The sequence below is a fragment of the Peromyscus californicus genome, unplaced genomic scaffold (genome assembly GCF_007827085.1).
Source record: "Peromyscus californicus insignis strain IS unplaced genomic scaffold, ASM782708v3 Scaffold_3__1_contigs__length_106647218, whole genome shotgun sequence".
Lineage (NCBI taxonomy): Eukaryota > Metazoa > Chordata > Mammalia > Rodentia > Cricetidae > Peromyscus > Peromyscus californicus.
In genome coordinates, this window is record NW_026294551.1 from 63,531,267 (window position 1) to 63,558,628 (window position 27,362).

At 41.2% G+C, this 27,362-nt stretch overlaps 1 pseudogene; it reads left to right on the forward strand.

Moving 5' to 3' along the window:
• The first annotated feature begins 13,954 nt into the window (after nt 1-13,954).
• On the forward strand, nt 13,955-27,037 carry LOC128122585 (olfactory receptor 2G3-like; annotated as a pseudogene).
• The last annotated feature ends 325 nt before the right edge of the window (nt 27,038-27,362 follow it).

Sequence of the window (27,362 nt, forward strand, 5' to 3'; positions counted from 1 at the left end):
CTTTACCAGCTGTTATGGAGAAACGCACAAGAATGAGATAAGACAGTTATCTGACCCTCCTTTCTTCTGTAGCACGAGCTTAACTAATATGCAAAGTTGTGTAACCAAAGCCCTTGAGGGAGAGAGGACTCTGCAGTTGCCCTCTTTGGAGGAAAAAAAAAGTGTATAAATAATGACAAAGAAAGGAGGAAAAAGTTAAAGTCCATTAAAATAATATTCATTAGCTGGGCAGTGGTGGCGCACGCCTTTAATCCCAGCACTTGGGAGGCATAGCCAGGTGGACCTCTGTGAGTTTGAGGCCAGCATGATACACAGAGCAAGTTCCAGGACTGCCAGGGCTGTTACACAGAGAACCCTTGACTCAAAAAATAAAACAAGGCCGGGCGGTGGTGGCGCACGCCTTTAATCCCAGCACTCGGGAGGCAGAGCCAGGCGGATCTCTGTGAGTTCGAGGCCAGCCTGGTCTACAGCGCGAGATCCAGGAAAGGCGCAAAGCTACACAGAGAAACCCTGTCTCGAAAAAACAAAAAAAACAAAGAAAAAAAAAATAAAACAAAACAAAAATAATAATATTCACTAAAATGCTGTTTGAAAATTCACTCCCAATGGATCAGGAGATCCCAGGAAAGAGAAAGCACTATAGAATTCTAGACATGAGAATTATATACATACATACATACATACATATATATATATACATATATATATATGTATGTATAAGGGCATAAAGGACCAATTATTTCATGGGTGATGCTAAGAGATATAAAATTCCTATCAGTCACAGATGATGATTAAAGCCAGGGGAAGTACACATCAGGAAACTCCTTAAAGGTGTGTTATTTGCTTAAGATGGGATTTATTTATCTTACAAGAGCTTACATGAAGAAAAGTCAGCTCAGAAGTGAGTTAAACTGCAAGCCAGACACTTACAGAGTCATCATAACTCTTTCCTATGAGAGAAGAGCATCCTCCAAGATTTAAAAAAAAAAAAAAGTTGAAGAAAAGTGAGCATGTAATGACAACTCCATATAAAGGAAGATTCATGCACCAATTAGAACCACAAGCTCAGGGTTAACTCCCTCTGTTCTTTCAGTAGCCCTGGCTAACTCTCACCCGTCAGGACTGTGGTAAACATTGACTGTTAGCATCTCATTTCCACTGACTGCACTTTGCAACCTTTCAGTAAAGCCATCAATGAAAAAAAGTCAAATCTCAAAATCTACTAATGTAGAACACTTGATATGTCTCTGGGCTCAGACAGACCCATACACAGGTTTACTGTTCAAATTGGATAGTTTTTTTTATTTAAGAGAGGAAGAGGAGTAGTGTGTGTGTGTCTCAGCAGGAATAAAGAAACGGGTATTAAAAAGACACAAACTAATGTACCTCAAACTCACTGTGCTCAGCTCAATGCACTTGCTTGTTTCTGAGTTGGATACTGCTGCTGTCTTCCAAGACAGAATTCCAGATTTCGAGTTGGTGCTGGGACCTTCCTCTCTGGTGCTCCAACAAAGGGAAACTGTAGCAGGAATTGTATATCTACATATGATGGTCCAAAACTTCAGCTACTAGACTCATCAACACAGCCACACTCATGCCAAAGTCTCCATCCTTGTTCTTCCCAGTGTGGAATACCTAAGATCCTGTTCTCTCTCCTTACTCAATTCCAGAGGCCAGCCAGGAGTTTCCCCAGAAATAAGGCAGCCAGTTCTGGACACTTTTAATTTCTGGAAATTCCAGTGAATTTTGATAGAATAAGAAGCACAGAATTGTTATGGGACTCACCAACCCATTGACATGCTGATGGACAATTCAGTACTGGAGTTTGGAAAAGAAATGACTAGCTATGGGCAGGTATGGCCAAGGATGGCATCTTCTACTATGGCTGTGTGGGCAGCATGGCATTGTTCAAATCATGGTGTCTTTTCTCACCACTGGGCACAGACACCTTAAGCTTAAAAGCCAAAAGACTGGCCCAGGGATAAAGGGAGACATGCTTAGTTCTAACAGCTTGGAGACTATAAACAACATCATTTTATTGGTTCATATGAGGTAAATAGGAGGAAATTTTAATAACCTGCTGATTTGGAGATTTGGAGCAGTCTGGAGACACAAGTAAAATCAGCACCTGTTTGTCTACAGAGTGAAGTCCTAGGGGAATTATGTTCTCCTGTGGAGATTCACCCCATCCCTCCTCCCTTCAAAGGCAGAATTCCCAAGATAACAGTGGTGGCAAGTCCCCAGCATTTGTCTCGGGGGCTCCATAAGAGAAAACTGATTTCTGGGTTGTATGTGAAAAATATTGACCTGAATTCACAAATTTTTCACCTTTTATTGAAAATAGAAATTTTCATATATATGAAAATTTTTTATGTATATATTATGTATGTATAATATATATTATATATAAATTTATATATATTATGTATATATATCCTGATTATAGTTTCCCCTCCCTTAACTCCTCCCAGTTCTTATTTACCAGATCCACCCCCTTTCTGTCTCTCTTCAGAAAACAATCAGGCATGTAAGGGATAATAATAATAAAATAATTTTTAAGTGTGGGGAGACAAGCACAGTAGTGAGTTGGACATATACCCCCCACCATAGGAAGGATGGGGTGAGGGCGACAAGCACGGGGTACTCCAGAGAAGCTGAGGGGACACTTCCTTCTCTGTACACTGGATTGTATTTAATTCCTTCCTGCTTGAACAGTACCAACCAAGAGTATGGTTCACAGTTGGTGCAATGACCACAAGCCACCATACAAGGTACCCCACCTCCCTTCCACTCACAGTGCATGAATTCCAGGGACCAAAATGAGCTAGTCTCAAGTTTGATAAGGCAGTCATCATATGGGAGCCCTGGCTCTCCACACAGGTGCCAAAAAATTAACTTGATTGCAAGTCATGTTTAATTTTTTCTTGGCTTGGTTTGGGGCATTTTGAAATGAAATCTCACTATGCAGCCCTGTCTTACCTGGAACTCACTATGTAGACCAGGCTGGCCTTGAATTCACAGAAATTTACATGCCTCTGCCTCTCGAGTACTGGAATTACAGGTGTGTACCACCACAACTGACTTGCAATGTTTTACACATGAAGAAACTAGTTTCCAGTGATACTGACCTGCTTAAGGTCAAATAGCTAGTGGCCAATTGGTTGTCCAAAGTAGAACCAGTTCTTAGACTATCTTTTTTACACTTCCCATTAAATTAGATAAAACAGAGCTGGAACTTATTGAAATGGAAAATAACTAATGAATAATTCAAACTACAGTCTTCCAGGCTATAATAACCAAGTTAAGCCCTTTTTTCAAGAAAAACAGGGCTGGAGAAACAGGACTGGGCGGTGGTGGCGTATGCCTTTAATCCCAGCACTCGGGAGTCAGAGGCAGGCGGATCTCTGTGAGTTGGAGGCCAGTCTGGTCTACAGAGCAAGATCCAGGACAGGTGCAAAGCTACACAGAGAAACCCTGTCTCGAAAAAACTAAAAAAGAAAAAGAAAACAATATGTTTTTTACCAAAAATGATTCAGACCTCTCCTTTATGTATATTCCTTCAGAGTGTAGACAGTGTCTCCGGAAAGGTCTGTAGATGAATTCGAGTATTTTCCTCACAGTGAGGCATTTCTTCAAAATGCTTCTAGACCACCAGCACATAAAATGGTCAGTGAAATGCTTTTGATGTTTCTGCTATCTTTTTTTTTTTTTTTTTTTTTTTTTTTTTTGGTTTTTCGAGACAGGGTTTCTCTGTGTAGCTTTGCGCCTTTCCTGGAACTCACTTGGTAGCCCAGGCTGGCCTCGAACTCACAGAGATCCGCCTGGCTCTGCCTCCCGAGTGCTGGGATTAAAGGCGTGCGCCACCACCGCCCGGCTGTTTCTGCTACTTTTAATCAGTATCATTTAAATGAAAAGCTTGCCATTTGGACAACCCTGCTCTATGAAACCTTGGTCTATGTCTATTTGCTCTGATTAAATGATTTAAAATATGAATTGACCGAACCAGTAACCTAAGCACTTAGAATTAATATCACAAAATGCACAAATTTATGACATAAATATTTTAATAAAATATGAACTATACAGTATATAAAATATTGAACAAAATATTTTGTATCCTGATTGTAAGGATTCTGTCCTGAATTACATCATCAGCCTGTTGCAGGTGGGCCCTCTGTGCATCCCTCTCTTTCCTTCCGCTCCTTCCTTCCGTCTGTCCTCTCTCTCCCTGTCTCTCTCTCCCCCTCTCCCCCCTCTCCTAATAAAGGTCTAAAAAGGTAACCATGGCTGTGATTCTTCTGATCAGCACTCTCCTCTGCTGGCATGGCGGAGCAGCCATGAGCAGCGCGCTGTTTAACCAACACTGATGACCTTACAAAGTAAGTAAAATAAAATCTATGCAGAATACACAATCTAAAATAGTGCCAGCCGGGCGGTGGTGGCACATGACTTTAATCCCAGCACTCAGGAGGCAGAGTAGGTAGATCTCTGTGAGTTCAAGGCTAGCCTGGTTTCCAGAGCGAGATCCAGGGCAGGCACCAAAACAACACCGAGAAACCCTGTCTCGAAAAACCAACCAACCAAACAAACAAATAAAATAGGGCCAAACATACTGACTTTGTGTTTTTTTCAATAAACTTACATATGTACCCCAGGTGGTCTGGAATTTACTAAACAACTCTGGCTGACTTTCAACTTAGGATTCTACCATAATACCCTATGTCATTGAGATTATAGTGTGTGCCACCACACCCTGGTAAATATCTTCCTTCCTTCCTTCCTTCCTTCCTTCCTTCCTTCCTTCCTTCCTTCCTTCCTTTCTTTCTTTCTTTCTTTCTTTCTTTCTTTTCTGCGACAGGGTTTCCTTGTGTAGCCCTAGCTGTCCTGGAACTCACTTTGTAAACCAGGCTAGTCTCGAACTCAGAGATCTGCCTGCCTCTGCCTCCTGAGTGCTGAGATTAAAGTCGTGCACCACCACTGCCGTCCACATTTTCATTTTTAATATATCTAAGCAAGCTCGGGCACTGGAGAGACTGCTCAGCAGTCTTGAGAGGGCCTGGATTCATTTCCTAGAACCCAAGTGGGAGCTTACAACTGTCTCTAACTCCAGTTTCAATGCGCCTGATGTCCTCTTTCAACCTCCACAGTTACTAGGCATACACACAGTGCACATCAGATGTGCAGGCAAAACACATACCCACAGAAAGTAAAAATAAATAAATAAATAAATCCTTTTTAAAAAATTAAGAAAAACAAGCTTGCTCATGTCTTTCTAAATAGGACAATATTTTAATCACATACAGAAGTTGTGATCCTACAAAATAGTGACCCTCAAGATACAGGAAACCCACATTTAAAGAAACTTGGTACATGTAGCAGTATATAAAGAGTAGTATAGGCCAGTAAATTATTTTATTGTAACAAGAATGGCCACTTCTCTTGTTAAAGAGATATGCTTCATTGACAGTTTTTGCTCTTTCTACATTCTTTCGATTTCAACTTTCTACCACATGCTATTTCCCACCCATCATCCCTAAACTTGATAGAACTGGTTCTACCATTGGAATACACACTCCTCTACCCGCAAACTCTAGACCTTCGCTGTCTCTATAACCAGCCAATCTAGTATGATGCAGAGAATATTGGAAAGGTGGGGGGTAGACCTGCAGGGCACAGGAATGTACTAGACTTTGCGGTGAAGAAAATCTGTCTTATGCTTTAAGGAAACAGGAAGAATATAGAAGAAGAGATGGGTGTGCTTCAAAGGTGGCCTGAGGCTTGAGAGAAAGGGTTGTGCGCTCTTATTGGGAGTGGGGCTCTCATCGCTCAGCACCAGCCCACCTGGGTAGGATAGTCATGGTGTCCAAGGTATTTTTAAAAAGAGACCAGGCAGCTGACCTTCAAAGTTCTCTGAAGGTTGATGAGAGAGAAATAGTGGAAGACTGGAGCAAATAGAGTTTACAATGTAGTGAAAGGACATTGCTAGGAAAGAGATATTTCAAAATATATTTCATCCAGATGTCAAAAAGTTGCCCCTATAGCAAGAAAATAAAAATCTACCCAACCAAAAAAAAAAGTCCTTCTCAGTGTGATGTTGAAGTGATTTGATTATGTTTAAAATACACTGTCTTCATTAGGGTAGACATCAGACTGTCGGTGTCACACTCTTGGTTGTGAATCCGCGGAACATAATGAGGTCACAGACTCTCTCGATTCTGTCTTATGATATATTTTTGGTTGGTGTTGTGCGTGTAGTTCACTCAGGCATATTCCCCAGAGCAAAGATGATTCTAAACACAATAAATGAAAAGAAGCCCAAATCCCACTAGCACACTCTTCTCTACAAACAAACCCTTAGACTTAATGATCTACACACGACGGTTAGCTTAGGTCTCCGAGGATGCAAGGAACAAGCCTCGGAAGCCCCCACCCCACCCCCTACTGCTCAGTATCACCAAATCCTCTTTCCTGGCTGGACTGTGGTGACTCTACCTTCCGATCCTCTGAAAAAGAACTACAGCTCTTTGGCTAAACTCTCAACTTTCCCACTGCTGGCTCCTTACTCGACATCCCTTCCTTCTTCAGCCTGGGGTAAGTGGATGGCCAGCTCAGCAGTGTGTAACAAGACTACCTTCTTCCCTAGTGAATCTCACAAAGGAACAAAAAAAAACATTCTCTCAGTCACTGAGTGGGGGCCACTCTAGCAATAGGATATAAAAAAATTATAAAAATAAACACTCTTGTGAGACTGCCCTTCAACTACTCATTCTCTCCTTTCATGTACAATGAATTCAGGACATGTTAAGTCTCTAGTTCTTATGTGTTAGGCCACATATTTATATAAAAACTGTAAGAAAACAAACTAAAATTTCTGTCATCTCATATTTCATGATGATACAGGAAAATAGTTTCATTAAAAAAAAAAAAAAACCTGGCCAGGTGGTGGTGGTGCATGCCTTTAACCCCAGGACTCGGGAGGCAGAGGCAGGCAGAGGCAGGCAGATCTCTGAGTTTGAGGTCAGTCTGGTCTACAGAGAGAGTTCCAGAACAGACAGAGAAACCCCATCTAGAAAAAAAGTATGAACCAAGTCTGAAATGATGGGTAGTATTTGAGAAAACAAATGGAAAGAAATTTAAACTATAAGTAAAAGAAATATCACTTGAAAATGATTATGGGTAGCAACAACTACATGTATTGTAGGAAAGAGAGTGGGGAGGGAGGGAAGGAGGGAGAGGGAAAGAGAGAGAGAGGAAGGAAGAAAGGCAAGAAGAAATAATTAAGAAAGAAAGAAAGGTAGGCTGGCAAAATCATCATTATGTCAACATTTGTGTGAAACAATGCTTAGAGAAATAATTACATTAATATGATAGGCGTTAATTGGATATTCCACTCTGGTTAATCCTGGGATATAACAATTTATTCATGCATTTGCTAAAAAGCTGCTACTGGCCAAAACTAAGTCTCAGGGAAGTGCAAACTCCCAACATGCTCTTAAGGCATAGGGACAGCCTGAGAGTAACTGGCATGGCAGAAGAACCCCCAAAAAATATATAAACAAGGGCAGATGATAGGAAATTTCACAGAGAAAATGATACTTGACCTAGGAACCACAAAGGTCAAGAGTCCACACCCAGCAAATGTAAAAAAAAAAAAAAAAGACAGAAACACAAGCAAAGGAGGCAGGTGGAAGTCAGTGCTTTTGTTTGGAGGTTTTGACAGAGGTGGAGAGAATAACTAATGAGAGAGGAGGTAAGGGGTAGCACATGGGCCCTGGTGATGCTCTGAGGGTCCTTACGGGCCTTCACATGGAGTGGTAAGATAAGGACTGCAGCTTCTGAGGCCTGCTCAAGCAGATTAGTGTGGATAAGGCATTAGGCTGGTGCCTGTGCAAGCAGGGTCATCGAGGTGATAGATAACAAGTGGCTCCTTGACTGGACCATTAACTTATTCCTGGAATTCGTGAAGGATTCTTCTGTTTGTACCACCACTCCACTAAACCTAGTCACTTCTAACTGGTGTGCTCTTCCCTGGGGAAGACTAGCTCTCCCAATCACAGTGTTCCCGAGTTGCCTATAATTCTTTGTGTAGAGTGGAGGCCTCCAGGGCTCTCACCCGTCAACTTTAGCATGGCCATTGTTCTTGTCCTTGTTCAGCTGATGTTTAGGCAGCATGTTGGAGAGACTTTCTGTGTGTGCTTCTGACACTCCTAAGAGACACAGTCTCATAGCAAACTCTCTGATCTTCTGACTCTTACAACCTTTACATCCCCTCTTCCAAAATGTTCCCTAGGCTGGATAGATGCAGGAATGTATTGTAGATGTATTCATCGGTGTTTGGGCTCCACAACTCTGCATTTCTCTTAGTTGTGGTTTTCTGTCATGGTCTCCCTTGATGAGGGGTGAGGACTACACTTATCAGGGCATAAGGATAAATATTCAGCATGTAGTTGGGGATCATGCTGGTTTAGTAAAGCGGCCATTGTAGGTTCTCCTCCAGGAACCATAACTTCACCGGCACTGAGTAAGTAGCTAGATTTCCAGGCACTATTCTCCTCTTGCTGAACAGGCCTTAAGTACAATGAGAGCTATTGGTTGCAGCCAAGGTATGGGTGCCACCGCTGCGCTCCTGGGGTTATTGCGTCATGCTGGTTTATTTATTTATTTATTTTTTTGGTTCACAGGTCTCATAGCTGGGTAGGACTATTGGTTGCTTCATCCTTTGGAAGCTTGCCTGAGTCTTCTGGTACCATGAAAGTCTTCAGGGAGGAGGCATTCAGGTCAGTTCCAGTTCAAGTGCCTCTGGGCCTTGTATCTTGTGTTCATGGTGTCTTCAGCAATAAGAATTTATTTTCTGCCGGGTAGTGGTGGTGCACGCCTTTAATCCCAGCACTTGGGAGGCAGAGGCAGGTGGATCTCTGTGAGTTTGAGGCCAGCCTGGTCTACAGAGCCAGATCCAGGACAGGCACCAAAACTACACTGAGAAACCCTGTCTTGAAAAAAAAAAAGAAAAAAAAAAAAAAAAAAGAACTTACCTTCCATCTCTGGAGGACAACCAAGAACAAAAGCAAAATAATTTGTAATGTTTTGGGAGTCTCTTGGACAACCCTGATCAACAACTCAAAAGAAGGTTTCTCGTGCCTAGTGTTGGGGTTTTTGCTAAGAGGTCTTTGGCTCCTGGAGGAAGCATTGTCAGCCTGGATGAGAAATTTTCATTTAACTGTGTATGTTTACATATAGACTTAAGTCAATTATAGGTGTTTTTTTTAAGGGAGATAGTTAATAGTATGATTCATTATGGTCTTTTTTTTCAGACATCCTTACTGTTGTTTGCCCTCCTATTTTACCTTCTTCCCCTCCCTAATGAGAGCCCCCCTTTTCCCATTTCCCCTTTCAGATCATTTGTACCCTTCTATTCCCCTCTCTATTGCTCCCCACACTCCTGCACTGGCAATGATCCATTTTACTTTCCTGGTTTCTGTGATTGCTATAGGGTATGTACTGAAAATTTGGAGTTAGAAGCCTCCAATGAAAGAGAACATGTGACATTTGTCCTTCTGAATCTGGGTTACTTCACTCAATATGATCTTTTCTAGTTCCATCCATTTACCTGTAAAGTTCATGACTTCATTTTTCTTTATACCTGAATAGTATTCCATAGTGCATGTGTGTTTGTATCCATCTATCTATCTATCTATCTATCTATCTATCTATCTATCTATCTATCTATCTATGTGTATATATATATCTCACATTTTCATTATCCATTCATTGGTTGAAAGACATTTGTTTGTTTTCATTTTCTAGCCACTATGACTAGAGCAGCAGCAATGAATATGGCTAAGCAAGTATCTGTGGAGTGGGATGTCAAGTCCTGTAGGCATATGCCAGGGAGTGGCATTACTAGGTCATATGATAGATTATTATATTATTATCTTTTTGGGGATTCTCCACACTGATTTCTATAGTGACTGAGGCAGTTTGCAATCCCACCAACAATGAATGAGGGTCCCTTTCCCCATATTGTCTCCAGCATTTGTTGTCAGTTGTTTTGTTGATCTTTGCCCTTCTGACTGGAGTAAGATGAAACCTCTAAGCTGTTTTCACTTGATTTTCTTATTTTCAAGAGATGATGAACATTTTTGAGATATTTATTTTTTGGTTAGAGAATTTTTGGGGGATAATAATGTAACTACAACATTGTTTCCTTTCTTTTCCTTCTTCCAAACCCTCCCATGTAGCCCTCCTTGCTCTCTTTCAAATTTGTGTCATCTTTTTTCATTAATTGAGGTATTTATTGACCATTTTCCCCTTCTTTTGAGAACTCTCTGTTCAGGTCGCAAATCTATTTTTTTTTTGAATGGGTCTGTGATAGCTATTCTTGGTTGCCAACTTGACTACAGCTGGAATTAACTAAAACCCAAAATTGGAGGAGGCACACCTGTGAGGGATTTTTGCTTAATTTGAAGTGGGAAAATCCATTTCTAATCCACATCTTTGAGGTGGGAAGACACACACCTGCTTGAAGCCTATATGAAGGACAAGGAAGAAGAAAGTCTAGCCTTTGCCTATTTGTCCTCACTCTCACTAGCAAATCCATTCCTTCACTGGCATTAAAACTTACTTTTCTGGGCTGGGCGGTGGTGGCGCATGCCTTTAATCCCAGCACTCGGGAGGCAGAGGCAGGCGGATCTCTGTGAGTTCGAGGCCAGCCTGGACTACCAAGTGAGTTCCAGGAAAGGCGCAAAGCTACACAGAGAAACCCTGTCTCGAAAAAACCAAAAAAAAAAAAAAAAAACTTACTTTTCTGAATTCCAGTATATACTGAAGACCAGCTGAGACATCCAGTCTCAGGGATTGAAAAACTACTGAATTTTTTGGAATTTCTGTTCATAGGCAGCCATTGTTGGATTAGCTGGACCATAGCCTGTAGGTCATTCTAATAAATCCCCTTTATTTATATAAATTCTGTTACTCTAGATAACCCTAACTAATACAGGGTATTTTACTGTTTGTTTGGATTTTTTGTTGGTGGTGGTTTTTTTGTTTGCTTGATTAATTTTTTTGTTTTTTCAGTTCTTTATAGAGTCTGTCAGATGTATAACTGACAAAGATTCTTTCCCATTCACTGGGCTTCCCCTTCACACAGTATTGTTTCTTCAACTGTGCAAAAGCTTTTTAGTTTTATTAAAGTTCTGCTTGTCTGTTGTTGGCCTTAATTTTTGGGCAAATGAAGCCTTATTTAGAAAGTCCTTTCTTAAGTGATGTATTTATAATAATAATAACAATAATAATAGTAATATTTTGAGTGTTTTCAAAGGGAATCAGTGATTGAGAAGCTAGATACCTTTATTCTAATTAGCACATTACACAATATAAGCATTTACCGAAACATCAGGCCAGGCTCCAGGAATATATGCAATATAGGTGTGTTACTTAAAAGATAAATATATATATATATATATATATATATATATATATATATATATATATATATATATATATATATACATAGTAAACAAAAATTTAAAAAGTTATTCAGGGTATATGCCCAAAAGAAGGGTCAGTCTCAGGAAAGACAAAAGAAGTGCTTATGTTTACACTTCAGACAGACCCAGCAAAGAAGCAGTGTTCCATAGTGACAAAATGACACCAAAGAGTAAACACACAGAAAGAAAAATCACAGAAGAATGGAAAAGGGGAAGAATTGTATTTTCAAGGTGTGGTGATTAATCTTCATTGTCAATTTAAATGGATTTGGAATTACCTAAGTCCTGTCTGTGGTGGGCCTTCCAGAGAGGTTGGCATGGGGAAGACTCACTCTGAAAGTGGTTTGTCCCATCCAAAGATCTAGACACTAGGCTGGGAAAAAAAAAAAAAGAAAAAATGGAAGACCAGCGTGTCCTCCAATCCCTGCCACTCCACCCCCATCCCTCACCCCACCACCCTGCTTCCTGACTCTAAACACGATGTGACCAGCTGCTTCATACTCCTGTGGCTATAGTTATTGCCATTTTTGTAGCCATTCATTGTCTGCTTATGCTGGACTGTACCTTCAAATTTTTAGTCCCAGTAAACCCTTTCTCTGTCAATAGCTTTTCATAGGCATTTTATCAAAGCAGTGAGAAAAGTAGCTAATGCAGAAAATTCCTACATAGGACTGGGGTGGTGCTGTGATAAATAGGCCATTTGTAGGCTATTGAAACTGGGTTGTTGAAAGAAGATGTAAAAGCTGAAGAATTAAGGGTTAGAGAATCCGTGACTTAGACTGCTGTGAACAGAGCTTAATTGTCATTTCTGGTGGGGAAGGACAATACCAGAATTCTAAGAGGAATGAAGATAACAGAGGTCTGAAGCATGAAGTTTCAGAGGGAAAAACGACTCCGGGAGAGTAGGACTGGAGGCCATCCATGCTACGTTCTGGGAAGACTCTGGCGGTAGTTTTCCTATGTCCTGAAAATTTGAGAGAGGTTGAATTTAAAAGAAATTGACTAAAATGTTTAGGAAAAGACAGTTCCCGTGGTCTCACAGCTGCAGTTGATAGATAGATCAAGGTCTGCATTAGAGGGTTATAAAGGGAGATCTAGGGACAAGACACCATCATCAAAGACTCTAACTGATGAAAATGAAAATGTATTTAAAGAGAGAGCCTGACTGAGAATGTAGATAAATGGATTCTCTAATTTTAGCTGATACATAAGGACATAATGTACAAGAAACAAGTCAATAACAAAATTTTAAATACTATGTGTGGGGTGGTTTGATTAAATGGCCCCCATAGGGAGTGGCACTGTGAGCAGGTGTGGCCTTGTTGGAGTAGGAGTGGCCTTGTTGGAGAAAGCACATCACGGGGGTCGGGGGGTGGGCTTTGAGGTCTCAGAAGCTCAAGCCTGGTCAGTGTGTCACTTCATTTCCTGCTGCATGCTGATCTGGATGTAGAATTCTCAGCTCCTTCTCCAGCACCATGTCTATGTGCACACACCTCGTGCTTCCCACCATGATAACAATGAACTAAGCCTCTGCAACTGTAAGCCAGCCCCCATTAAAAGTTTTCCTTTATGAGGCTAGCCATGGTCATAGTGTCTCTTCACAGTAATAAAACCCTAGGACACTGGCTTATGGGATTTTTCTAAGGCATTGAAACTAGTCAAAGTTCACATAAAACAAGGAGAATGATGGGTACCAAGGTCTAGAATTGGGGTGGACATGGAGAGATTATTTATTGGGTCTAGTTTGAGTTTGATAAATCCAAAGACTCTAGATATAGATGGCAGCAAGAACTGAACAAGCATATAAATGCACTTAATACAATGAAACTCTGTGTTATATACAGTTAACATGGAATTTAATGTAAGCATACATTAAAAAATTCTACTTCATGACCTCCCCAGGTAGAAAGAGTTCACAGGGTACGGGGTGGGCAGGAGGGCCCTGCACAGGTAGATACTGAAGGATGCTGGGAGAACCTGGAATCCAGCATATGTTTTGATATGTTAATGGGTCCTCAGTTAGCCATTTGTCTTCAGTTTGAGACCTAACAGGAAGGAGGTCAGGACAGGAACTAAAACAGTGCAGAAACCTGGAGGCAGGAACTGATACAGAGGTCATGGAGGGGTGCTGCTTACTAGCTTGCTCCCCATGCCTTGCTCAGCCTGCTTTCTTATTGAACCCAGGACCACCAGCCCAGGGATGGCACCACCCACAATGGACTGAGCCCTCCTGCATCAATAACTAATTAAGAAAATGCCCTATAGGCTTGCCTACAGTCCAATCTTTTGGAGGTATTTTCTTAATTGAGGTTCCCTCCTCTCAGATGACTTTGGCTTGTGTCAAGCTGACATAAAACTATCCAGCACACCAATACATATGGAGTTTTGAGGGTTTTGCCATGGAGTTATTAAAGTGGAAAAGTCTTCTTTATCCTAATAATCCATATGATTCCATTTAGTCATAAATAATGCAGGTATCAACGGAAGGACTAAATGTGAGTTTCCCCGATGCATTTGCCTTATTGGGCGTCTCATATCATCCATTAGAGATGTCCCTCTTTGCCATGGTCCTGGTCTCTTATATCTTTACTTTAGTGGGAAACACCTCCATTATTTTTCTCTCCCTCATGAATCCTAGACTCCAGACACCAGTGTGCTTTTTCCTGGATAACCTCTCTGTCTGGACCTCTGTCTCACTTGTACCATTGTGCCGCAGCTGTTGGACCCAGACAAGTGCTGTCTGGGGCTACATTACATAGGTCTATATTTTCAGCTGACTGGGCTGCACTGAATGTCCCTGCTAGCAGTAAAGGCCTTTGATCACTACTCAAGACATAAAATTGTACATATAGAGGGCCTTGATTACAGAAGGAGCCAATAGAGAGTAAAGCCAGTGAGATGGTTGCAGAGCATGACAATGAACACACTTATGTCTAAGTACAAAACCTCACCTCATAGTCTCAGGGCCATTCTGCTGTACTTAAGAATCACAATGACAGCCAGGCATAGTAGCACATGCCTTTAATTCCAGCACTTGGGAGGCAGAGTCAAGTGGATCTCTGTGAGTTCAAGGCCAGCCTGGTCTACATGGTGAGTTCAGGACAGCCTGAGCTACATAGTGAGACTCTGTCTTGAAAAAAAAAACCAAAAACCAAAACAAAATCACAATGACAAACTTATATAAATAAACATGACTGGAGACATGGATACAGGTAAGTAAGAGAAGATTGCATTTTGACACAACTCATCTCAGTGAACGAGTGGTTTGTTGAGAGCCAGATTGTTCCAAAGTTTTCTTGGCTTTGATGTATGGAGAAGGAACATAGTTCCTTGACTAAAGTCATGAACATCCTTGGCAAAGCCAGTAATAGCTTGGGGCCAGGGTCTTGGTGAAGCTGTGACTTTGAATCCTGGGAAATCAACTTGTCTCTCTATGGTGGTTTGAAAGAAAATGGCCCCCAAAGGGAGTGGTACTATTAGGTGGTATGGCTTTGTTGGCATAGGTTTGGCCTTGTTGGAGGAAATGTGTCACTGAGGAGGCGGGCTTTGAGGTCTCATTTATGCTTAAGCCATGCCCAGTGTCCCAGACCACTTCCTGTTGCCTGAGCAAGATGTAGAACTCTCAGCTCTCTCCCCAGCACCATGTCTGCCTGCACGCCCCTATATTCCACCATGATAATAACGAACTGAACTTCTGAACTATAAGCCACGCCATTAAATGTTTTTCCTTTATAAGATTTTGCCATGGTCATGGTGTCTCTTCACAGCAATAGAAACCCTAATACACTCCCCTAAAAGGTGTTGGTTATCAGTCCCAAGGCAGCTATGCTCTTGGTCTGTGACACACTTGAGATATCTTGTGGTCCTTTTGTACAATATTGTTAACAAAATATTGTGTTATTTTGTACAATACAATTAGCTTCTTGCTGATTTCATTCCATTGTATGATAGTTTTCTGCTAATTCTGTCCCATTCCCCACCCTGAAGCCTGTATATAACACTCTATACTTCTTAACAAGCTTGCTTGGCATAGATATAGCTTGTGTAAGACCTCCTGAACCCAGCTTAACTATCTTCTTTCTCTTTTCCTCCCGTGATCCTTCCTCCCAGTGACCTGTCATTGAAGAATGACCTGCTGGGACAGGTCAATGGATTTTCTAGAATTCTCTTTGGATTTACCTCTCTTCATCTAGAAAAAAATTTGATTATGCTCTGGATACCTGCTATGGACTGAATATTTACCTCCTTCTCTCCCACCTAACACACATCTCTGTGTGATGGCATTTGCAAGTGAGTCTTAATTAAGTAATTAGATCCTGACAGCATATTCTCCATAATTAGATTAAGACCCTTGAAGAAAGAGAAGCAAGAAAGATAAGGTATCTGTGGTATCTGTCTGTCTGTATATCTATCTATCTCTATCTGTCTCTCTATCTGTCTATCTGTCTATCTGTCTATCTATCTATCTATCTATCTATCTATCTATCTATCTATCTAATTTTTTGAAATAGTAAAAATATGTAAACCAGAAAGAAGAGTTGTGGAAATAAACCACTTCTCCCAAGCCAACAGGACTTCCTAGTTTTCGGAATTATGAGGAATAAACACCCGTTGTTTAAACTACCAAGTGTGTAGCACTTGTGATGACAGCTGAGAAAAGGAAGACACTACACAGAAATGCCTCTTTCCCTCGTGTGGAGACCCACAGAGGTTTCCTAGTGAGAACTTACTCAGGGTCTGAGAACCTGAGCTTGCTTTACCCAGCAGGGCTGCATAAGGGGATGATTTGACCTCGGGTGTGGTTACCAGGTGTTTGGAAAGGTCTACACTTGGCTGTGCAGTGTGCTTTCATCTTGTGTGTGTATGGGGGGGGGTGTCTTTTGCCCTGCCCTTTGGCATTGTTATAAAAAGCTCTTTTGAATAAACGGAAAAGGCTGTTGGGTATTGACCAGGTCGTCCCGAAGCTATCCTGTGTTTCTGTCTTTCTCCTCTTTGCTATCTTTCTATCTAATATTTTCTTATCCCTCTCTCCTCCTCATAAGAACCCTTGAAGAGGTGGGAGCTGGTCTCCCACACCCTCATTGTTGGAGCTGCAGCCTGCTGTATACTGAAGTGTGGAACATATTCAACAGGATTTGTCTCTACAGTAGTCCCACCCCAGAGAAGGCAAGATATGCAGCCCTCACTGGGATAATAAGGAGTCTTCAAGTTGATACGTATCTCATAATGAACTATTTGCACACTGAGCAATGAATGCATCAGGAGACACTGTGAGCCATAACAAAGGAATGAGAAGACATATCCCTTAATGAACTATTTGCACACTGAACAGTGTATCAGGAGACACTGTGAGCCATAACGGACGGATGAGAAGATGGGGCACCAGTGTATGGTTCAGCTGGGGCTCAGTGACCAACATGTACCAAAGTGATATATAATGGTCTGAAGTTTGACATGTGAATATGCTTGTGTTCAAAACCTCATTTGGGTTTGTGAAATCTTTATACAAATCTCTACACTGTGAAAAATGATGACCTCTCTGGGGTTGGAGAAATGGCGCAATGGTTAAAAGCACTTGATGCTCTTCCAGAGTCACCCTGCACTCTTGTTTTATACACACACACACACACACACACACACACACACACACACGCACGCACACACACAAATAAATACATGAATATATGAAAAATAAATCTTAAAAATTATAACTTCACATTTTACATAGTTCTTAGATGCTACCAAAATAAAATCAGTTCATTTGTTAAACAGCGACCTTGATGCCTTAGTGTTGAGTGATTTTGCTCAATTCTACCATCACTTTACTCATCCTATAATTTTGAAATCTACATTCTGCATCCCACAAAACAGACAATACTGCTCCCCAGATACACAGAGATTCAACATAGGGTCTTGAAAAAGATAATATAGAATTTTCTGCTCGCAATCCTAAAGCTCCTAAAACAAATATGCAGAGACCTTTGGGCTTCAACACAACTGGTGGGAGGTAAAGAAGGTGTCCTTGTAGAGACAGGGATTGTAGCTTCACAGAACAGTGTCCACACATCCTCTGTAATGCTTTAAACTTGAAGGGCATTCACAGCGAGTTGAAGAACGGTGCCCTCAAGGCAGTCTTCCTTCTACAGAAAGCTGGGAATTGAAGTGGGGTGAGAAGCAAGCGCTGAGCTGAGCTTTTGAAGTGCTTTTGAATTTTGTGAAGAAATAAATAGCTGGAATGTTCCAAAAGCACACACACACACACACAAAAACACCCAAGCTAGCATGAAGATCAAAGAAAACAGATAAATGGGGCATGTCATAGGTATTGTAATAAATTGGCTCCGTGAGGTTGTCATGATGGTTACAGACACTAGAATTTATTAGACTGTGTGTGCACTAGAGCCGGATGACAGGAGATTTTTCTTGGCACAGTAAATAAACAGCAATAGCTAAGCTTAGAGTCAACATTTAAACAAGGTGAGTGAGAAACTCTAAAGAGAGAAATAACAAAGAACAACCCCCCCATCTATTTCTTTTCCAGATCCATGATCTTATGGAAGTAAATGACCAGAGCAGAGGACAGCAAGAGAGTAATCTTTGTATGTTTTAAATTAGACATCTAAAAGAATTGGGGGAAAAGGATGCCTACTCGCTCACTTTTCAATCAGCTTCAGTCACACTTTTCAGTGACACAGTTGAAACCAGTAAGCCATGTTATTCCATGTGGTTCTTACATTTTATCTCATATATAGTAATTGCAGATCTAGATATTTATGGTATAGAAAGTAATGTTATGACTTCTGCATATAACGTGGAATGACAAGATTCAAACAATCCACTCACCATCTCAAACATTTGCAAAGTTCATGATGTAGACCTTTGAGATGGCCCTCCAAGCCACGTTCTACTCAACAGTCAGCTCTATTTACCATGCCAAAAATGTTAGAAACCAATGTGTAGAAAAGATGCCTGCACACTCTTGTTCTTTACTAAACTATTCAAAATAGCACAGTCGGCAGCAAGCATTCATCAAGGGATAGAGGGAAGAAGAAAAAGTGGTAAGGATACAAAATGGGTAAATATTCTCCCATAAAACTGAAATTCTACCATTTGTGACATCATGGCTGGATTTAGGTAACACAAGGTAAAGTGAAATAAGCTAAACACAGAAAAGCAAACACTGTGTCCTTAATTGTTTGGAACGTAAGACAATAGCCTCCTCAACAGTGAGAGTCATCACCAGATGCCTGAGCTTAGAGAAATTGTGAAAAGTTGTCAAGCTTGGGTTGAATTAGAGAGATACTCTTGATTAGTTTAAGGTCCACTGTGCACCAAGTATATGTTACTACATTGTTATCAAACTCAGGAAACATAATTTGGGTATATTCAATTTTAGGGGAATTTCTCTAGCAAAGCCCATAAGCAAATCTGGTTCTCATCTTCCAACTAGTCAGGCTCATAGACTTACTTTCCATCTGAAAACCTTCTTATTTAAATAAGTACTTTAAATGTCTCTCTAAGGCTGGACATGATGCCTACCTATAATCCAGACACTCAGAAGATTCCAGGTCAACTTGGGCTACACAGTAAGAGGAAGAATGACTGTCCTCAAACAGACAAAAACGATGAAGGTGGGAAGACGGGCATGTGCTGTATGGATTTTCATCCACGTTATAAAACACAATGAAAAGGCGCTAAAGTGAGAGATGATTGGTCCACAGTTATTGACTACACTGCTTTGGTCCTGTAATGATTCTTAACATTTTGGCAGAGTGCATGTTTGATCAAAGCCACTTACCTCATGACAATGAGGAATAGAACGAGAAAGGAGGGGCCAGGAACAACATATACTTTCAGATACACCAGTTCCTCCAAAGACCAAACTTCCTAAAAGTCCATTCTGGTTCATTGTTAGTTAAAATCCATTCAGTCCATTGGTGGGTTATCGTCCTAATGATCCAATCAGATTTCAAGACCTCACATCTGAATATTGCTGAATTGAGGACAAAAAACTCTCTGTATACAAACTTTAGGGAACATTTCAGACCCAAACTATAGTAGGAAGCACTCATAGACTGTTGGTAGAAATGTAAATAAACATAGAAATTGTGGAAATGTTCCCAAGGAAATTTAAATGGAAGTACCGTACCTTAAAATATAGCAATCCCATTATTCTGTACTTACCAAAAAGAAACTAAGTACATCAAAAGTACCAATACTCCGGTGCTTCTTGCTGCACTCCCTTCAATGAACAAGATTCACCATCAAACAAGGTGCCCATTGATGGATCAATGTAGAGGAGAACGTGGGGCAGATACAAACAATGGGGTACTCTTCAGCCATGGAGAGAACAGCATGGGTGTGACTGGAAATTCTACTCAAAAGTGAAATGAGGCAGGCACAGAGAGAGGCAGAAACTACATAATTCAACTCAGATGTGGAAGTTCGAAAATCTGGGCTTGTGGGCTTCATGAGCAGCGGTTCCTAGAGTGAAGAAAAAGGAGAAAACTGGGGAAGAAGAAAGAAACGTGACGCTCTACGTAGCTACAGCTGGAGCTAAGGGAGGAGTATTGATATTCTAGAACACAGAGGATGTATGGTCAGCAACAGTGCAACCTACAATTCAAAACAGCTATTAAAAAGGATTTTGAGGGGGCTGGAGAGATGGCTCAGTGGTTAAGAGCGCCAGCTGCTCTTCCGGAGGACTTGGGTTCTAATTCTCAGCACCTACATGGCGGTTCACAACTGTCTGTAACTCCAGTTTCAGGAGATCCAACACCCTCACACAGACATTGGTGCAGGCCAAACACCAATGCACGTAAAATAAAAATAAATAAATCATTAAAAAAAGGATTTTGAATATTATCATGGAAAAAATCATAAATTGGAACGGAGAGGTGGCTCAGAGGTTAAGAGCACTTACTGCTCCTGCAGAGGACCTGTGTTCTGTTCCTGGGGTCTTCATGGCAGCCCACAACCATCTGTAACTCCAGCTCCATGGACTCCACTGCCCTCTTCTGGCTTCCTGAAGCACTGCATGCATGTGGTACATACACATACATGCAGGCAAAACACAACATTTTTTTAAAGTAATTATTTTTTTAAATCATAAATTGATTCAATCAAGCCTATTCAGCTTGAATAAACCAACACAAAGTACATACATTTATGAAAACATACTGTATTCCATGAGAATGTGTGGTTATTGTCTGTCAATAAATATTTTAATAAAAGTAAATAAAATAAGCAGATTCTACAATACGCAAGATTATTTGGTGAAGTATTTTGTCCTCTGGTGGATTTACAAATAAAATAAAATAATTCCTGTATACATTACACAATCTAAAAAATAGGCCAAAAATCTTATTGAATTTGCTTGTTTGTGATAAGCCTTAAAAATGTTACTTATATATATGCTTTCAGGGCTGACCATTTGGTGTTAGATAACCAATTAATATGCTCTTCCCTGGGGAAGACTGTTTCTCCCGCTCTAAGCATTCCTTAGTTACCTGTAGTTCTCTGTCTGGGGTTGAGGCCTCGTGGGCTTTTCCCTGTCTGCTCTGGCATGTCTATTGGTGTCCTTGTTCAGCTCCTGTCTCAGTGATCAGGCTGGTGAGACTTTATGTGTTTAGCTCCAGACATTAGCAGAAGACTCACAGCAAGCTCCGAGATTCTCTCCCTCTTACAATCTTTCCAGCCCTTCTTCTGCAATGGTACCTGAGCCTTAGGTGTGGGAGTCATTTTGTAGATGTATCCATTGGTACTTGGGCTCCACACCTCTGCATTTTGATTGGTTGTGTTTTTCTGTAGTGGTCTCCTTCTGTTGAAAAGAGAAGTTTCCTTGATGGGTGAAGACTGCATTTATCTGTGGGTATAAGGACAAATATTGTGAATATAGTTAAGGACTGTGCTGGTCTAGTAAAGTGGCTTCACTAGTCCTGGGTGGTTGGTTAGGTTTCCAATATCAGGTATGATTATCCTCTTGTTGAGTGGCCTTAAGTCCAACTAGAGGGCTCTTGGTTACCATCAAGCTGTGCATGCTGCCACTGCATCCTTATGGTTATCTCATCATGCTAGATGTTGTTGTGTGGGTCACAACTTCTGTGTGATGACCCTGAAGAAACCCTTCCCAGAAGATTTAGCCTAAATGATGCTGGTCTCTTTTTAAATCACAGACAATCTTTAGCCATAGCCGACCAAAACCACAGATTCTCAGTTCAAAATATCAAAGGGTGCTAATAGAATCTTTAAGGGACTCTCAAGCTTCTCTCTGAAATTTCACAAGCCAGGTCTCCATTGTCTGTGCTGCTCTCATTAACTCCCAAGTTCCCATGACAGCTCATTAAGCTCTGAACCCTCACTGGCTTTTCTAGCTCAAAGTTCCAAACTCCTTCCACAATCCTCCCCCAAAACAACATGGTCAGGTCTGCCACAGCAGTAGTCAGCCCTCTAGTACCAATTTCTATCTTTCTTAGGTTTCTGTTGCTGTGATAAAATACCATGACCAAAAACAAAACAAAAACACAACCAACAAAACAAATGAAAAACTTGGGGAGTAAAGAGTTTCTTGCTTCTTACAACTCTCAAGTCACACTCTATCACAGAGGGAAGTCAGGGCAGGAACTCAAGACAGGAGCCTGGAGGCAGAAACTGATGCAGGAGCCACAGATAAATGGGGCTTACTGGCTTACTCCTCACGGCCTGCTCATCCTGCTTTACATACAACCCAGAACCACCTGCCCAGACATGGCACGGCCCACAATAGACTTTGTTCTGCCACACCAATCATTAACAAAGAAAATGCTCCCACAGACTTGCCTCCAGGCAATCTGATGGAAGCATTTTCTCAGCTGAGGTTCATCTCCTTATACAATTCTAGCTTATGTCAAGTTGCCCCAAAATAAAAAATACCATCCAGGACAACTGTGAAACAAAATATATCATCAAGATACCAAAAAATTACCCCTATGGTGACAAAATAAAAATGCACCCAATAAAGAACTTTCTAATATGTTTCTGATATAGTGACTATCAAGAAATATCTCCAGAGAGCCTCACTATAGTGGACATCAGACTTTCCAAATCACATTCGTTGATGGAAAACCCATCAACGTGAGGAGGCTACAGACTTTCAGTCCTGTTGCATGCAGCTTACTCAGGTGTATTCTTCAGGGCAATGATGATTCTAAAGAAAATAAATGAAAAGAAATCCCCCCCCCCCAACGTTTCTCTGTACAAACACAGCCCCTGGCTTAATTATCTCCATGAGACAACTCAGGCCTCAGAAGAGCTCAGAGATAAACCTCAGGAGACCCCCAGTGTCGTCAAATTCACTCTCGTTCCTGCCTTCTGCCTAGTCTGCCTCCTACTCCTTGAAGCCCTCATTGTCTAAGAGCAAATTCTTAGACCCAGTCCTCAATCTTCTCACGGCTGGTTCCGCCCTCTGCACCTCTTCCTTCTTCAACCTCAAGGTAAGTAAGAGTGTCCAGCTAAGGTCTTCTGTCTATAATAAGTTTCTCTATCCTCTAGCAAGTCCCACAATGGATCATAGAGAACATTCTCACTCACTGAGTGTGGGCTAGTTTAGGAAATGATATTTTTTTTTAAAATCAAGGAAAACAATGTAAGGACATCTAGGAGGCTGTGCTTTTCAACCCAATTATGACCTTCTTCAGTTTTCACATCCAAGAATTTAGGATGTAGGATTTTGTGTACTCTAAGAAACCAGGGTAAATCAAATGTCAACTTAAAAACATAAGCATACATAACAGACCAAAACAGAACAGTAACCATTCAAGGAAAATTAAGTCATCACACAATAAGTATTAGGATATGCAAGCCAATGAAATAAAATTTCTGACATATATTTCATGGTGATACAGAAAACAACTTCAAAAAAATCAAAATCCAGGCTAAGTCGATAGTGCTGGGTAGTTGTAGGAAGAGAAAGAAAGAAAAAGAAGTTTAGAGTTTAGAAAAAAATATTACTTACAAGTCAATCTGGGTAGCAGTCACTGCTATGAAGAGGTAGACTAGGTCATCCTAACCTGAGCACTTATGTGGGGTGGTGTTTAGAGAAAGAATTAGGCTGATATTATGGAAGTTAATTATAGATCCCAATCTGAGTATCCCCATATATAACCTACCTATTCATTCGTGGGAAAAGAAGCCAGACCAGAATCAGCCCCAGTGTCATATGTTGAGGTTTGAAAGGTTCATGTGACCTTAAAAATAATGGAATGATAGAATGGACTGATAGAATGATAGAGGATTGGAATTTCTAAAGATTATTCAAATAGGTTAATGTGGATACATGATGAAAAGGATTTAAGTTGAATCTGATTCCTGGTGCCACCTTAATTTTCCTTCATTTACCATTGACCTTTGCCAAATGATGCTGATCTACCTTGTCATCAAGCTCTCTTGACACTCTGTTCTCCACCTGGCCTATCCTGTTGGTGAGGATTTTCGTTTATTCTGATATATATATATATATATATATATATATATATATATATATATATATATATATATATATATATAATTTTAGCTTGATTTTACTTCAGCAATTCTCTTTGTTGGACTCTATTTTTAGATTTAGGATTGATTTTTTAAATTCCATTCAGCTTTGTTTTTGTTCTCTTAGAGTACTTTCATGGCTTCTTTTTGTGTTTTGAACATAGTTATGTTATTCTAATCTTAGATGGTCTTTTAACAAAAAACCCAGAGCCAGATATCAGGGTGAAAGCTGAAAGATCAGAGAAGCAGAGCAAGCCACAGCCAACCTCACCTCGCCAACTCCTCAGCCGAGCCTATTTCCATGAATCCTCAGACTTGAAGGCCTCTGAGTACTCACCCGAAAGGGTCTCTGCTGAACTGCCTTCGTTCCTGTTTCCTCATGCCTTATACCTTATACCTTTCTGTGCCCTGCTGTCACTTCCTGGGATTAAAGGCATGTGTGCTTCTCAGTACTGGCCACCACTGCCTGGCCTCTATGTCTAATCTAGTGGTTGGCTCTGTCCTCTGATCCTCAGACAAGTTTATTAGGGCACACAATATATCACCACATAGTTACAAGCATTCTTTTGAGTTCTTCATCTGGAAGTTCTCCCACTTCGTTCTCACTGGGAGCATTACTGTGGAGTTAGTAATTTTTGGAGAAGACATGTTATCTTGGTGTTTCATGTTGCTTGTTTCTGCACTGGGGCTTATACATCTGGAGCTGGCTGGTTGAGTCCTATCTCTTCCTTCAGTAGAGGCATTTACAATGTTCAGGAGAGGACTGAGTTGGAGGGCTGAGCTATTATTTTCCTTTGTTGGCCTGGTACCGGGGCTGGAGGCTTCAACTTCAATCTTCCTCTTAGGGTCAGGAACTATTCTGGGTCATCTCCGGCCTCCTCATGTCTGTGGTTTCCATTCCATGTTGTGGAACTTCCTGAGCCTTGCTCTGGGACATCTCAGGCCTCCTTCCTGGGTCCAGCTAGGCGTTTCTCTGCAGAGCAGACACTTGTGAAAAGAAAGACTGGTAGATTTTACATGATGTAAAAGGTAGGAAGTCCTGACTTAGCCTAGAGCGTAGATGAATCTGGATGAGATGGTGTGAGTGAAGTAAGTCAATGACGAAGTTACAAATACAATGGAATTTCTCTGGGATAATTAGACTAATTGGAATCACACAAAAAGTACCTAGAACGGCTGATGACGGGTTCTGGGACTGTGGTAGACAGGAAGATAGGTATTGTTCAATTGGTATTGATTGAGTTTGATGGCAGTAGTGACTCCAGAGGTGGGTGGTGGTAATAGCTAAATGACAATATAAATGCATTTAATGTAACAAAATTATATATTGAAATGTACTGAAATGAATTTAGTGTCAAGTTCACGTTGCCATGATAAAATTTGGGGTAAAAATGAGAGCTGACTTCCTAAAAATAAACTCAGTTTAATAACCAATTTAATAACCTCTTCCAGTAGGAAGAGTTCACAGAGCTGTGCGCATGTGCTACCCTTCCTCGCCTACCTGCACTTAAAGGAAGTGTTCAATAGCCTTTCCCTCGAAAATGGTCGGGAAAGAGATATGCCAGATGAAAGGGAAGCGTCGCCCTTTCCAGATGAAATCACAGCACCGGGTTTGCTGACTGTGCTGAAGGACAGAAGAATGCTGAGGTTAATTTTAAAAGGAGGAAAGAAAGAATAGGGGAGAAAGAGGCAGAGTGAAAAATTTACACGAATCCTAGTCGACTCGATCAGGCTTTGGGTAGATATTTTCATCAGATCTTGGATATTTTCACTCTAACAGGACTTGAAAATCAACTACTGAGCAATATATATAATTGTTATGGACAATATCTCACTAATACAGTGTCACAAATACAGTGGGCGTTTCAAAGCTGTTGCCTTGGGGCTTATTAAAAAGGAAGCATCTTGTTTACCTTCAAAATGTGTCTTTTTCCATGTAGGCATATGGAATGCAGATGGAAGGGCAGAATGTGAGTTTCCCCGGCACATTCGTCTTGTGGTGGGAAAGTAAAATTGTACAAAGATTCTGGAATACAGCAGAAAAAAAATATAATAAAATCCAGAAGTTCTACTTTTGAGCACATACTCAAAAGAATTAAAAGCTAACCCTCAAAATGGTGTTTGGAGAACCACATTCACAGTAGCTCTGTGAATCCGATCATCCACGGCTGGAGATCCCCCTCTTTGGAGTTCTTCTGGTCTCCTACATCTTCACCCTGATAGGAAACAGCTCTATTGTCTTCCTCTCCCTGGTGGGGCCTAGACTCCAAACACCCATGTACTTCTTCCTAGACAACCTCTCTGTGCTGGACCTCTGTGCCACGTGCACCATTGTCCCACAACTGCTAGTCAATCTCTGGGGCCCAGAAAAGACAATTGCCTCCTGAAGCTGCATGACACAGGCCTACCTCTTCCATTGGACCAGCTGCACTGAATGTGCCCTGCTGGCAGCCATGGCTTTTGATCAATATATTGCCATCTGCTGTCCCCTCCGATATGTTCTCATCATGCCTCTCTGGACATGTGTGTGTGGCTGGCAGCTGTATGCTGGGCCAGTGGCCTGGCCAATTCTCTGGTTCAAGGTACACTCACCCTTTACCTCACCCTTTGTGCAGAAAATACACTAGACCACTTCTTCTGTGAGGTGCCTGCTTTGATTAAACTGGCATGTAGTGACACCACTACAAATGACCTGTCCTTAGCCTTGGGAGCTCTTCCTTTTGGAATAGTGTCTCCTCTGACAGTGCTCATCTCTTACACCTTCATTGCCAGGGCTGTGCTGAAGTTACCTTCAGCCGAGGGAGGGAAGGCGCAAAGCATTCGGAACATGCAGTTCCCACTTGCTAGTCGTCACCATGTTCTCTGGACCAGGTATGTACACGTACCTCCAGCCTCCAGGCAACAACACTCAGTCCAAGTTCCTCTCCTTCTTCTACTGTGTCTTCACGCCGCTGCTCAATCCACTCGTCTACACTCTGAGGAACAAGGACGTGAAAGAAGCACGAAGAAAGATCATATCCTCCCGTCTTTGAAAGCCAGATGATCTCTGCCTGGCTCCTGGAATAGCCCCATGTTGAAGCAAGTGCTGCAGATTTATTTCCCCAAAAAGATCAGTGCCTAGGTTGGAATTTTCACCTCTCAAAACCATTCTGAGGACAACATAGACTCTTGACTAGAAACCTCTGTCTTCTAAAATCTCAGACAAGGTCATGGTACTTTTTCTGGACCCTTCCCAGATATTTCTATCCGCAGAGGAGAAATGGTCTATAGATCTTCTGAATACTGAAAGAAAAGCATTGTCTATAAACCCTTTTAGTAATTGCTCTTTGACTGTATGCCCTAAAAAATGTGTTCTGA